Consider the following 10,861-nt stretch of genomic DNA (forward strand, 5'->3'; position numbering starts at 1 on the left):
TAAAGTTTAGGTTTAGAAAGCTGTGGTACTGGAGATGCCATATTCTCAGACCCCAAGTATTTCCAGTTAAATATATTGTGAAAAAAGAAAGCCAGCATGTGAGCAAAGTACATAAAGAATTTGCAAAAGGAAATTCAAATGGTATGTAACCATATTACAGGGCCATCATATTGTACAACTCCAGGGGGCAGCATCGACACTGAATACTGAATTCTATGCACAGAGATGCACACTGTGGTGGTCTCTAAGAGAGAATACTCAACCTCTCCCATAATAAGAGAAATGCCAATTAAAACAATCAGGTACTGTTTTTCATGTGTTAAATTAGTAAAGCTCAAAGAGTTCATAAGTTCTGTGTTGTTGGGAGTGTAATATGGTGTCACCTCTATGGAGGGTGGAGTGGATTGGCTCTCTCAGATTGATTTATTCTACCCTCTTCCAGCTGGAGATGGAGGAAGAACACTTCCCATACTCCCTTGCAGTGAGGGTTCCACTCTCAATGAATGAGACCTCTGTTGTTCCGCATCCCTGTCTGCATTTGGTGTTATTCGTGTCCTGCCCGCTGGCTATTCTAGGTGTGTAGTGTTATCTCGTGGTTTTAATTTGTATTTCCTGGGGCACTTGGGTGGCTCAGTTGGTTGAGCGTCTGACTTCAGCTCAGGTCACAAGCTCACAACTTGGCTCCTGAGTTCAAGCCATGCATCAGGTTCTGTGCTGACAGTTAAGAGCCAGGAGCCTGCTTCAGATTTTGTATCTCCCTCTCTCTCTGCTCTTTCTCATGCTGTCTCTTTCTTTCTCTCTCAAAAATAAATAAGCATTAAAAATATTTTTTTTTAGTTTGCATTTCCCTGAAGACCAGATGTGAAGCATCTTTTCAAATGCTTATTTTTCAGCTGTATATCTTCTCAAGTTTTTTGCCCATTTCTTAATTGGGTCCTTTGTTTTCTCATTGAATTTTAAGAGTTTTTCTGTATTTTGGATGATAGTTCTTTATCAGGTATGTCTTTTGTAAATGCAGTCTGTGACTTCCTTTTCTTCAAGGAGCCTTTCACAGAGCAGACATTTTTAATTTTAATGAAGCCTAGCTTATCAATTCTTTCTGCCATAGATTATGTCTTTGGTGTTGTATGTAAAAGGTCATTACTGGGGTGCCTGGCTGGCTTAGTCAGTGGAGTATGTGAGTCTTGATCTTGGGGTCTTGGGGTCATGTGTTCAAGCCCCACCTTAGGGGTAGAGTTTACTTAGAGAGAGAGAGAGAGAGAGAGAGAGAAGTCATTGCCAAAGTCAAGGGCATCCATATTTCCTCCTATGTGATTTTCTATGAAGGATTTATAGTTTTACCCTTATGTCTATGATGGATTGTGAGTTAATTTTTGTGAAGGGTGTAAGGTCCGTTGTCCATCCGTCCTTCTTTTCTTTTCTTTTCTTTTCTTTTCTTTTCTTTTCTCTTCTCTTCTCTTCTCTTCTCTTCTCTTCTCTTCTCTTCTCTTCTCTTCTCTTCTCTTCTCTTCTCTTCTCTTCCCTTCCCTTCCCTTCCCTTCCCTTCCCTTCCCTTCCCTTCCCTTCCCTTCCCTTCCCTTCCCTTCCCTTCCCTTCCCTTCTCTTCTCTTCTCTTCTCTTCTCTTCTCTTCTCTTCTCTTCTCTTCTCTTCTCTTCTCTTCTCTTCTCTTCTCTTCTCTTCTTTTCTTTTCTCTCTCTTTTGCATGTGGATGCCCAATTGTTCCAGTACCATTTGCTGAAAAGAATATTCTCCCTTGTGTTGCCTTTGCTCCTTTTCAACGATCAATTGACTATATTTATGTGGGTCTATTTCTGGGCTCTCCCCTCTGTTCTATTGATCTACTTGTCCATGCTTTTGCTAATACCACACTGTCTTGATTATTGTAGGTTAATATTAAGTCTTGAAGCTGGGTAGTATGAGTATTCCAACTTTGTTCTTCAATATTGTGTTGACCATTTTGGGTCTTTTTTGTCAGAAGGGAGATGATTCGTTCTCAGAAATACCAAATAAAACTCTGTGCTATCTAATTAATAGGTTTACAGCCTACTGGAAATATGTACAAAAGCCACTCCCCTCACACAATGGAGTCCAAAACCCTTAGACACTTCACTTTCTGACTCTTCTCCTCTCCCTTTCATGGGCTTATTTTTGTGGGACTTGAAATGAGCATGTGCTTAAGAACCAAGGGAGGAGGGACTGACTCACCTCAGGGAATGTGGATGTAAATCACACATTAACCAGATTACTTTTTTTTTTTTGAGAGAGAGAGACAGAGACAGCATGAGCAGGGGAGGATCAGAGAGAGAGGGAGGCACAGAATCCGAAACAGGCTCCAGGCTCCGAGCTAGCTGTCAGCACAGAGCCCGATGCGGGGCCCGAACCCACAAACCGTGAGATCATGACCTGAGCCGAAGCTGGACGCTCAACCGACTGAGCCACCCAGGCGCCCCTAACCAGATTACTTTTTGCCTTACATGGGCATAGGCCAGGTCTGGGTAAGGCTGTAACCTCTGTAGTACTTAGTACATGCTAGGAGATAAATTGTAGGCTGTGACGCCCTGAGTGTGCCTGTCCCTCAGACCCCAATCTTGCAAGAACATTTTTTAATATGTTTATTCATTTTAGAGAGAGAGAGACAGAACACAAGCAATGGAGAGACAGAGAGAGAGGAAGACACAGAATACCAGGCTCCAGGCTTTGAGCTGTCAGCATAGAGCCTGAAGTGGGGCTCAAACCCACGAACCATGAGATCATTACCTGAGCCAAAGTCAGATGCTCAACCAACTGAGCCACCCAGGTACCCCAACAAGAACACTGATTAAAGCCTCTCACTTCACTGTGCTCTGAGTCTCTGCATCCCTCCTTTGATTGGGTCATGGGCTTATTTCTCACATTTTTGGTGTAGGCTGCCTGGGTCTGAGAACTCAAAGGGGGTCCTGCAGGACTAGCCAAAAGGATCCTTGGTTTCACATAGGATAGAAATCAAATGTAAGCTGAGAAGAAGTGAGAGCAGAGAGCCCCTCCTTTTCTCATCTTATTGAATTAGTTTCAACATTATGATGTTGAAAAGCAGTAGTAAGAGGGGACATTGTGCCATGTTCCTCATCTTTAAGTATGAAAGCTTTAAGTTTCTTGTCCCTAACTATGATGTTAGCAGCAGGTGTTTTGTAGATACTATTTATCCAGTTGAGGAAGTTCCTCCCCATTCCTAGTTTACTGACAATTTTAATCATTAACGGGTGTTGAATTTTGTCAAATGCTTTTTCTGCATTTACTGATATGAAATATTTTTTAGCCTGTTGATGTGATGGATTACATTAATAGGTTTTATTTATTTAAAAATATTTAATGTTTTATTTATTTTTGAGAGGGAGATAGAGACAGCATGAGCAGGGGAGGGTCAGAGAGAGAGGGAGACACAGAATCCGAAGCAGGCTCCAGGCTCTGAGCTGGTGGTCAGCACAGAGCCCGATGCGGGGCTCGAACCCATGAACCGTGAGATCATGACCTGAGCCGAAGCTGGACGCTCAACCGACTGAGCCACCCAGGCGCCCCTAACCAGATTACTTTTTGCCTTACATGGGCATAGGCCAGGTCTGGGTAAGGCTGTAACCTCTGTAGTACTTAGTACATGCTAGGAGATAAATTGTAGGCTGTGACGCCCTGAGTGTGCCTGTCCCTCAGACCCCAATCTTGCAAGAACATTTTTTAATATGTTTATTCATTTTAGAGAGAGAGAGACAGAACACAAGCAATGGAGAGACAGAGAGAGAGGGAGACACAGAATTAGAAGCAGGCTCCAGGCTCTGAGCTGTCAGCACAGAGCCCAACACGGGGCTTGAACCCACGAACTATGAGATCATGACCTGAGCAGAAGTCACATGCTCAGGTGACTGAGCCACCCAGAGGCCCCACATTAATTGATTTTTGAATGTTGGACCAGCTTTGCATACCTGGTATAAATTTCATTATATACAGTTTTTATACATTGGTGGATTTGACTAGCAAATACTTTGCTGATATGACAAATATGTCCATGAGATATTTGTCTTTAGTTTTCTTTTCTTGTAATGTCTTTGTCTGGTTTTGGTATTAAAGTAATGTTGGCCTTATAGAATGAGTTAAGAAGTAATCCCTCTGCTTCTATCTTCTGGAAAAGATTGTGGTGAGTTGGTATAATTTCTTCCTTAAATGCTGGATAGCATTCACTGGGAACACATCTGGGTATGATGTTTTCTGTTCTGAAAGGTTATTGATTATTGATTCCATTTTTAAATTAATATAGATTGTCTATATCTTCTTGTATAAGTTGTAGGAGATTGTGTCTTTCAAGGAATTGGTTAATTTTATCTAATTATCATATTTGTGGACGTTTATAGGCTTGTTTATAGTATTCCTTGATTATCCTTTTAATGTCCACAGGACCTGTAGTAATGTCCCCTCACTCACTTCTGATATGAGCAATTTGTACCCCCTTTTTTTCTTACCCTGGCTATAAGCTTATTGATTTTATTGATCTTTTCAAAGAACCAGCCTTTGGTTTTATTGATTTTCTCTTTGATTTCCTGTTTTCAATTTAAGTGATTTCTGCTCTAATTTTTATTATTTCTTCTCCTTATTTTGGATTTAATTTTTTTTTTATTTTTCTACTTTCTTAAGGTGGTAGCTTAGATGATTGATTTTAAATCTTTCTGCTTTTCTATATTAGAAAGATTGAATACTATAAATGATTCAATACTATAAATTTCCCTTTAAGAACTATTTTTGCTGTATCCCACAAATTTTGATACGTTGTGTTTGCATTTTTTTCATCCAAAATATTTTAAAATTTACCTTGATATTTCTTCTTTGCCTCATCTAGAGGTATGTTGTTTAATCTCTAAGTTTGGGGGGGATTTTCCAGCTATCTCTCTGTTATTGATATCTCATTTTAATTCCATGTGGTCTGATAGCAGACATAGTATGGTTTCTATGCTTTTAAATTTGTTAAGGTGTATTTTATGGCCCAGAATGTGGCCCATCTTGGTGAATATTCCATGCGAGCTTGAGAAGAATGTGTATTCTGTTATTGTTGGATGAAGTAGTCTATAGATGTCCATTATATCAGTTGATTGATGGTAATGTTGAGTTCAACTGTGTACTGAATTATTTTCTGACTGCTGGGTCTATCCATTTCTTTTTGTTGTTGTTGTTATATAAACTCATTTATTATAGGCTAGCAATGTTTCATTTCTTTTTTTTTTAAAGAGATTTTATTTTTTAAAAATTTTTTAATGTTTTTTTAAAAATTTATTTCTAGGAGAGAGAGAGAGAGAGAGACAGCGTGAGCAGGGGAGGGTCAGAGAGAGAGGGAGACACAGAATCCGAAGCAGGCTCCAGGCTCTGAGCTGGCAGTCAGCCCAGAGCCCGGCGAGGGGCTCGAACCCACAAACTGCAAGATCATGACGCTTAACCGACTAAGCCACCCAGGCGCCCCAGGCTAGCAATGTTTCAAATGTTGGAGTTTCTACTGGTCTTTCAACTCCTTCAGTCTTTTGATGGCCGACTTCACTGTGATAGCAGAAGTGCTGTGGTAATAGTGTCGTAGGTCCAGCACCACCAGCTACACTTTTCATGCAAAAACCATGATGCCAGATTTCCACAGCTCATCTTTTCATCTTGGTTTTGCCACAGAAGGAGCAAGTGTACTTGGCATGCAGGCTTATTTCAGTCTTCTTCACCATTTTCCTGAGGGAGGCACCTTATTGGGTCCCATATTTACTGACAATTCCAACCTTCTTGGTGCAGTTAGTCATGGATGGGCAAACTAGACCTGAGCCCAGAGAGGACTATCCATTTCTGATAGAGGAGTGCTGAGGTCTTCAACCATGATACTGGATTCATCTATTTCTCCCTGAAATTCTGCCAGTCATTGCCTCACATATTTTGAATCTCTGTTGTTAGACATCTGTATGAGAAGAATTGTTATATCTTCTTGGAGAATTGACCCCTTTATCATTATTCAGTGCCCCTCTTTATCCCTGAAGAAGTCTGTTCTGTCTAAAGTTAGTATAATTAGTCTTGCTTTCTTTTAATTAGTGTTAGAATGGTGTATCTTTCTCCATCCATTTACTTTTAATCTATATGTGTCTTTATATTTAACGGGAGGGTTTCTCATAAATGACATATAGTTAGGTCTTGGTTTTTGATCTTCCCTAACAATGTGTCTTTTCATTGGTGCATTTAGACCATTGGTGTTCATAGTGATTATTGATATAGTTGGAATAATATCTGCCACATTTGCAACTGTTTTCTATTTTCTCTCCTTGTTCTTTGTTTTTTAAATGTTTATTTATTTTGAGAGAGAGAACAAGTGGAGGAGGGGCAGGGAGAGAGAGAGAGAATTCTAAGCAGGCTCTACACTGTCAACATGGAGCCAACACGGGGCTCCAACTCATGAACCATGAAATCATGACCTAAGCCAAAATCAAGAGTCAAATGCCTAACCAACTGAACCACTGAGGCACTCTTTGTTCTTTGTTCTTATTTTTGTCTCCTGTTCTTTTTCTGCTTTTGTGGTTTTTATTGAATATTTTATATAATTCCATTTTCTCTTCTTTCTTAGCATATGAGTTTACTTCTTCCTTTTCTCCTCCTCCTCCTCCTTTTTTTCTTTTTTTAGTAATTGCCTTGAGTTTGCAATACACGTTTATAACTTATCCAAGTCTACCCTCAGATAGAGGGTAGCTGCTTTACAGGTTGTGTGAGTACCTTATGATAACAAAACAATCTTGATTCTCCATCTTATCCCTTTGTATCACTGATATCACTGATATCATTTATCTGACATGTGCATAAGCATATGTATAGATAAGCATACATAATCAAATACATTGTGGCTATTTATTATTTTGAAGAAACTTCAAATCTTATATTATTCAAATCAAATATTATTTTTTTGAAGAAACTTATCTGTAGATCAATTAAGAATAGAAAAAAGAATAGCTCCTTGGTGGCCCAGTCAGTTAAGCATCGACTCTTGATTTCTGCACAGGTCATGATCTCACGATTCATGAGATCGACCCCCACATTGGGCTCTGCACTGACAGTGTGGAGCCTGATAGGGATTCCCTCTTTCCCCTCTCTCTCTCTTCCCTTCTCTTGCTCTCTCTCAATGAATAAATAAACACATAAAAGAGAATAATAAAAAGAGAAGTTTTTATTTTACCTTCAGTTATTCCTTCTTTGATGTCCTTTTTTTCCCTTTTTTAAAAATGTTTACTCATTTTGAGAGAGAGAGAGAGAGAGAGAGAGAGAATCCCAAGCAGGCTCCACACTGCCAGTGCAGAGCCCAGTGTGGGGCTCAATCTCATGAACTGTGAAATCATGACCTAAGCTGAAATCAAGAGTCTGATGCCTAACTGACTGAGCCATCCAGGCACCCCAGTGCTCTTTCTTTCTTTATGTAGATCTGGGCTTATGACCTATATAAATTTCCTTCTCTCTAAAGAAATTCTTTTAACATTCCTTGCAAGGCAGGTCAACTAGCAGCAAATTCTCAATTTTTGTTTGTCTGAGGAAAACTTTATTTCTCCTTTACTTTTTTCTTTTTCTTTCTTTCTTTTTTTTTTTGAGAGAGCATAAGCAGGGGAGAGGCAGAGAGAGGGGGACAGAGGATCAGAAGCGGGCTCTGCACTGACAACAACCATGGGATCATGACCTGAGCAGAAGTTGGACACTCCATCAACTGAGCCATCCAAGTGCCCCCATTTCTCTTTCACTTTTGAAAGATAATTTCACAACATACAGAATGCTAAATTGGTGGAGTTTTTCTCTCAACACTGTAAATATTTCACTCCATTCTCTTCTTGTTTGAATGGTTTCTGAGGAGAACGTGTATTTAGTTCCTAACTTTGATCCTCAAGGTATTTTTTCTCTGTCTTCTTTTAGGAATCATCTTCTTACTTTCTTTTTTTTATTTTTTAATGTTTTTATTTCTGAAAGAGAGCATGAGTAGGGGAGGGCCAGAGAGAGAGGGAGACACAGAATCTGAAGCAGGCTCCAGGCTCTGAGCTAGCTGTCAGCACAGAGCCCGACATGGGGCTCGAAACCACAAACTGTGAGATCATGACCTGAGCTGAAGTCGGATGCTTAACCGACTGAGCCACGCAGGTGCCCCCATCTTCTTATTTACTACTTTTTATTCTTTAACTGACTTTGTATAGTTTGAAGATGATATTCCCTGGTGTAGCTCTCTGGGGGACATTTATTCCGTGTGATGTTCTCTGAGCTTCTTGGTTCTTTGGAATTTAGGGGAAATTCTCAGGCATTATTGTTTCAAAGATTTCTTTTGTTCCTTCTTTTCTTCTCCTTCTGGCATTCCCATTTACAAGTCTGTAACATCTTTTGTAGTTGCCCCCAGTTCTTGGATATTATGCTTTATTTTCCCCCCACTCTTTTTCTATTTTCTTTTTAGTTTTGGAAGTTACTACTGAAATATCTTCAAGTTCAGAGATTCTTTCCTCAGCTGTATCCAATCTACTAATAAGCCATCAAAGGCATTCTTCATTTCTGTTACAGTTTTTTTTTTTTTAATGTTTGTTTATTTTTGAGAGAGATAGAGACCGAGTGCGAGCAGGGGAGGGGCAGAGACAGATGGAAACGCAGAATCCAAAACAGGCTCCAGGCTCTGACTCAAACCATGAGATCATGAACTGAGCTGAAGTCAGAAACCTAATCAAAATCAACTGAGCCACCCAGGTGCCCAGAGCTGTTAGCATTTTAATCACAGTTGTGGCAAATTCCTAGTCTGATACTTCCAACATCCCTGCCATTTCCGAGTCAGGTTCTGAGGCTTGTTCTGTCTCTTTAAACTGTGTTTTTTGCCTGTTAGTATGTCTTGTAATTTTTTTTTTTTTAATAGCCAGACATGATGCACTATGTAAAAGGAAGTGCTGCAAATAGGCTAAGTACTACAGTGGTAAGGTGTTGGTGAGAGGAGTGTTCTCCAGTCCTGTGATTAGGTCTCAGACTCTGACCCTGGGTCTCTGGACTGTGAACTTCACATGTGCTTCTTGGTTGTCTCCCCCTGTAGCTGGGACATGATGGCTAGGGTAGACTGGAGCTGAATATTTCCCTTCTCTCACATGGATTGCTGGAGTCAGCTGGAGTGGTATATTTATTTTTTATCATAGTACTTTCTAAAAATAAAATGAAATTACCTTCACACCTGCCTAAATTCAGAGTCTTGGAGACTCCTTTCCTTTGCTCTTATTTTCCTCTCTATTGCCTTCACCGTAACAATCAGCTCAGGGGCTTTAGCAGCATTGTGGTTGGAGCTGACCTATTTTTTCAAAATTTCTCTTTCTTGAAATTTCTGTGAATTGAGAGGAAAAGGTCTCAGCAAATCCCCCGGCACTGGTTTGTGAGAGGAGAGTGTATTAGTTAGGCTTTTTTGGACAGCACAGATGACCCTGTGGGATGGATGGTTTATTGCAGTCCCGTGGCTGGGACAGCCAGCAGGCAGCACGGGGAACTGAGGTCCACCTCAGCACCACCAGGGGACCTCCTGAGCACAGCTGCCGCCCTGTTTGTGCTTCTTGGGGGAGCCGGTGAGGCTGCTCCTTGTCTTTTCAGCCACATCCAGGTCTGAGAGGACTGCAGCCCACTGCCTCCGTGGCTGTGCTGTGTCTCGTGACTTCACCGCTTGGGCCAGGGCTGACCGAACGTAGAGTGGACAACAGATTCAGGAGAGGTGGGACACCAACTCTCAGGCCAACCTGAGCCAGTCAGGCTCCCTGTCCTGAAAAGAAAAGAAAAGAAAAGGAAAGAAAAGGAAAGGAAAGGAAAGGAAAGAAAAGAAAAGAAAAGAAAAGAAAAGAGAAAAGAAAGGGAAGGGAAGAGAAGGATGGAAGGAAGGAGAAAGAAAGAAAGAAAGAAGGAAGGAAGGAAGGAAGGAAGGAAGGAAGGAAGGAAAGGGAGGGAGGGAAAAAAGAAAAGAAAGAAAAGAAAAGGAAAGAAAAGAAAACAGGAGGAAGGGAGGGTCTCCCCAGGGGCACCTGGGTGGCTCAGTTGGTTGTTGATGACTCTTAATTTTGGCTCAGGTCATCATCTCACAGTTCATGGGTTCAAGCCCCATGTGGGGCTCTGCACTGGCAGCATGGAGCCTTCTTGGGATTCTCCCTCTCTCCCTCTCTCTGCCCCTCCCCTGTGCATATGCTCTCTCTCTCAAAATAATAAACTTTAAAATAAAATGTTAACCCAAGGTACAGCTTGAAAGGAGGTTTCAGGCATTACCTGCTAGTGGGAAATTAGCTAGTGTGAGAGTGGGGAGCCGAAAGCAAAGAACCTTAGAGTGTCCCTTAGATGTGTTTGTATTAGGAGAGAGAAAAGGAGGGAAGAGACGCTTGGGATGGGCTGATCCAACCTAGCAGCTGGGTCATTCATTCAACAAGTATCTAGTAGACGCCAGGCCTGTTCCAGACTTTGGAAAAAAATACTAAAAAATCTCAGCCCTCTTGTACTGACTTGGCAAGGGTGAGGATGGCAGAGTAAGAGGAAGGGAGAAAAATAAACATAATAAAAGGTAAATTATGTTATATTAGAAAGTGAGAAGTGCACAGGGTGTCTGTGTGGTTCAGTTTGTTAAGCATCTGACTCTTGATCTCAGCTCAGGTCTTGATCTCAGGTTGTGAGTTCAAGCTCCTCTTTGGGCTCTGTGCTGGGTGTGAAGCTACTTAAAAAATAAAATTAAAAAACCCACAAAATATATGTCCACATTAGAACCTGTATATAAATATTCATAACAGCATTATTATTAATAGTCAAATAGTAGAAACAACCCCAATAGCCATCAACTGATGAATGGAAAAACAAAATGGG

The 10,861-nt window shown here is 40.9% G+C and overlaps 1 pseudogene; it reads right to left on the reverse strand.

The window, feature by feature from the left end:
* Window positions 1-5,507: 5,507 nt before the first annotated feature.
* LOC120225459 lies at window positions 5,508-5,796 on the reverse strand (annotated as a pseudogene).
* Between the last annotated feature and the right edge of the window lie 5,065 nt (window positions 5,797-10,861).

The sequence above is a fragment of the Hyaena hyaena genome, unplaced genomic scaffold, assembly GCF_003009895.1.
Source record: "Hyaena hyaena isolate Hyena2069 unplaced genomic scaffold, ASM300989v1 scaffold_18, whole genome shotgun sequence".
NCBI lineage: Eukaryota > Metazoa > Chordata > Mammalia > Carnivora > Hyaenidae > Hyaena > Hyaena hyaena.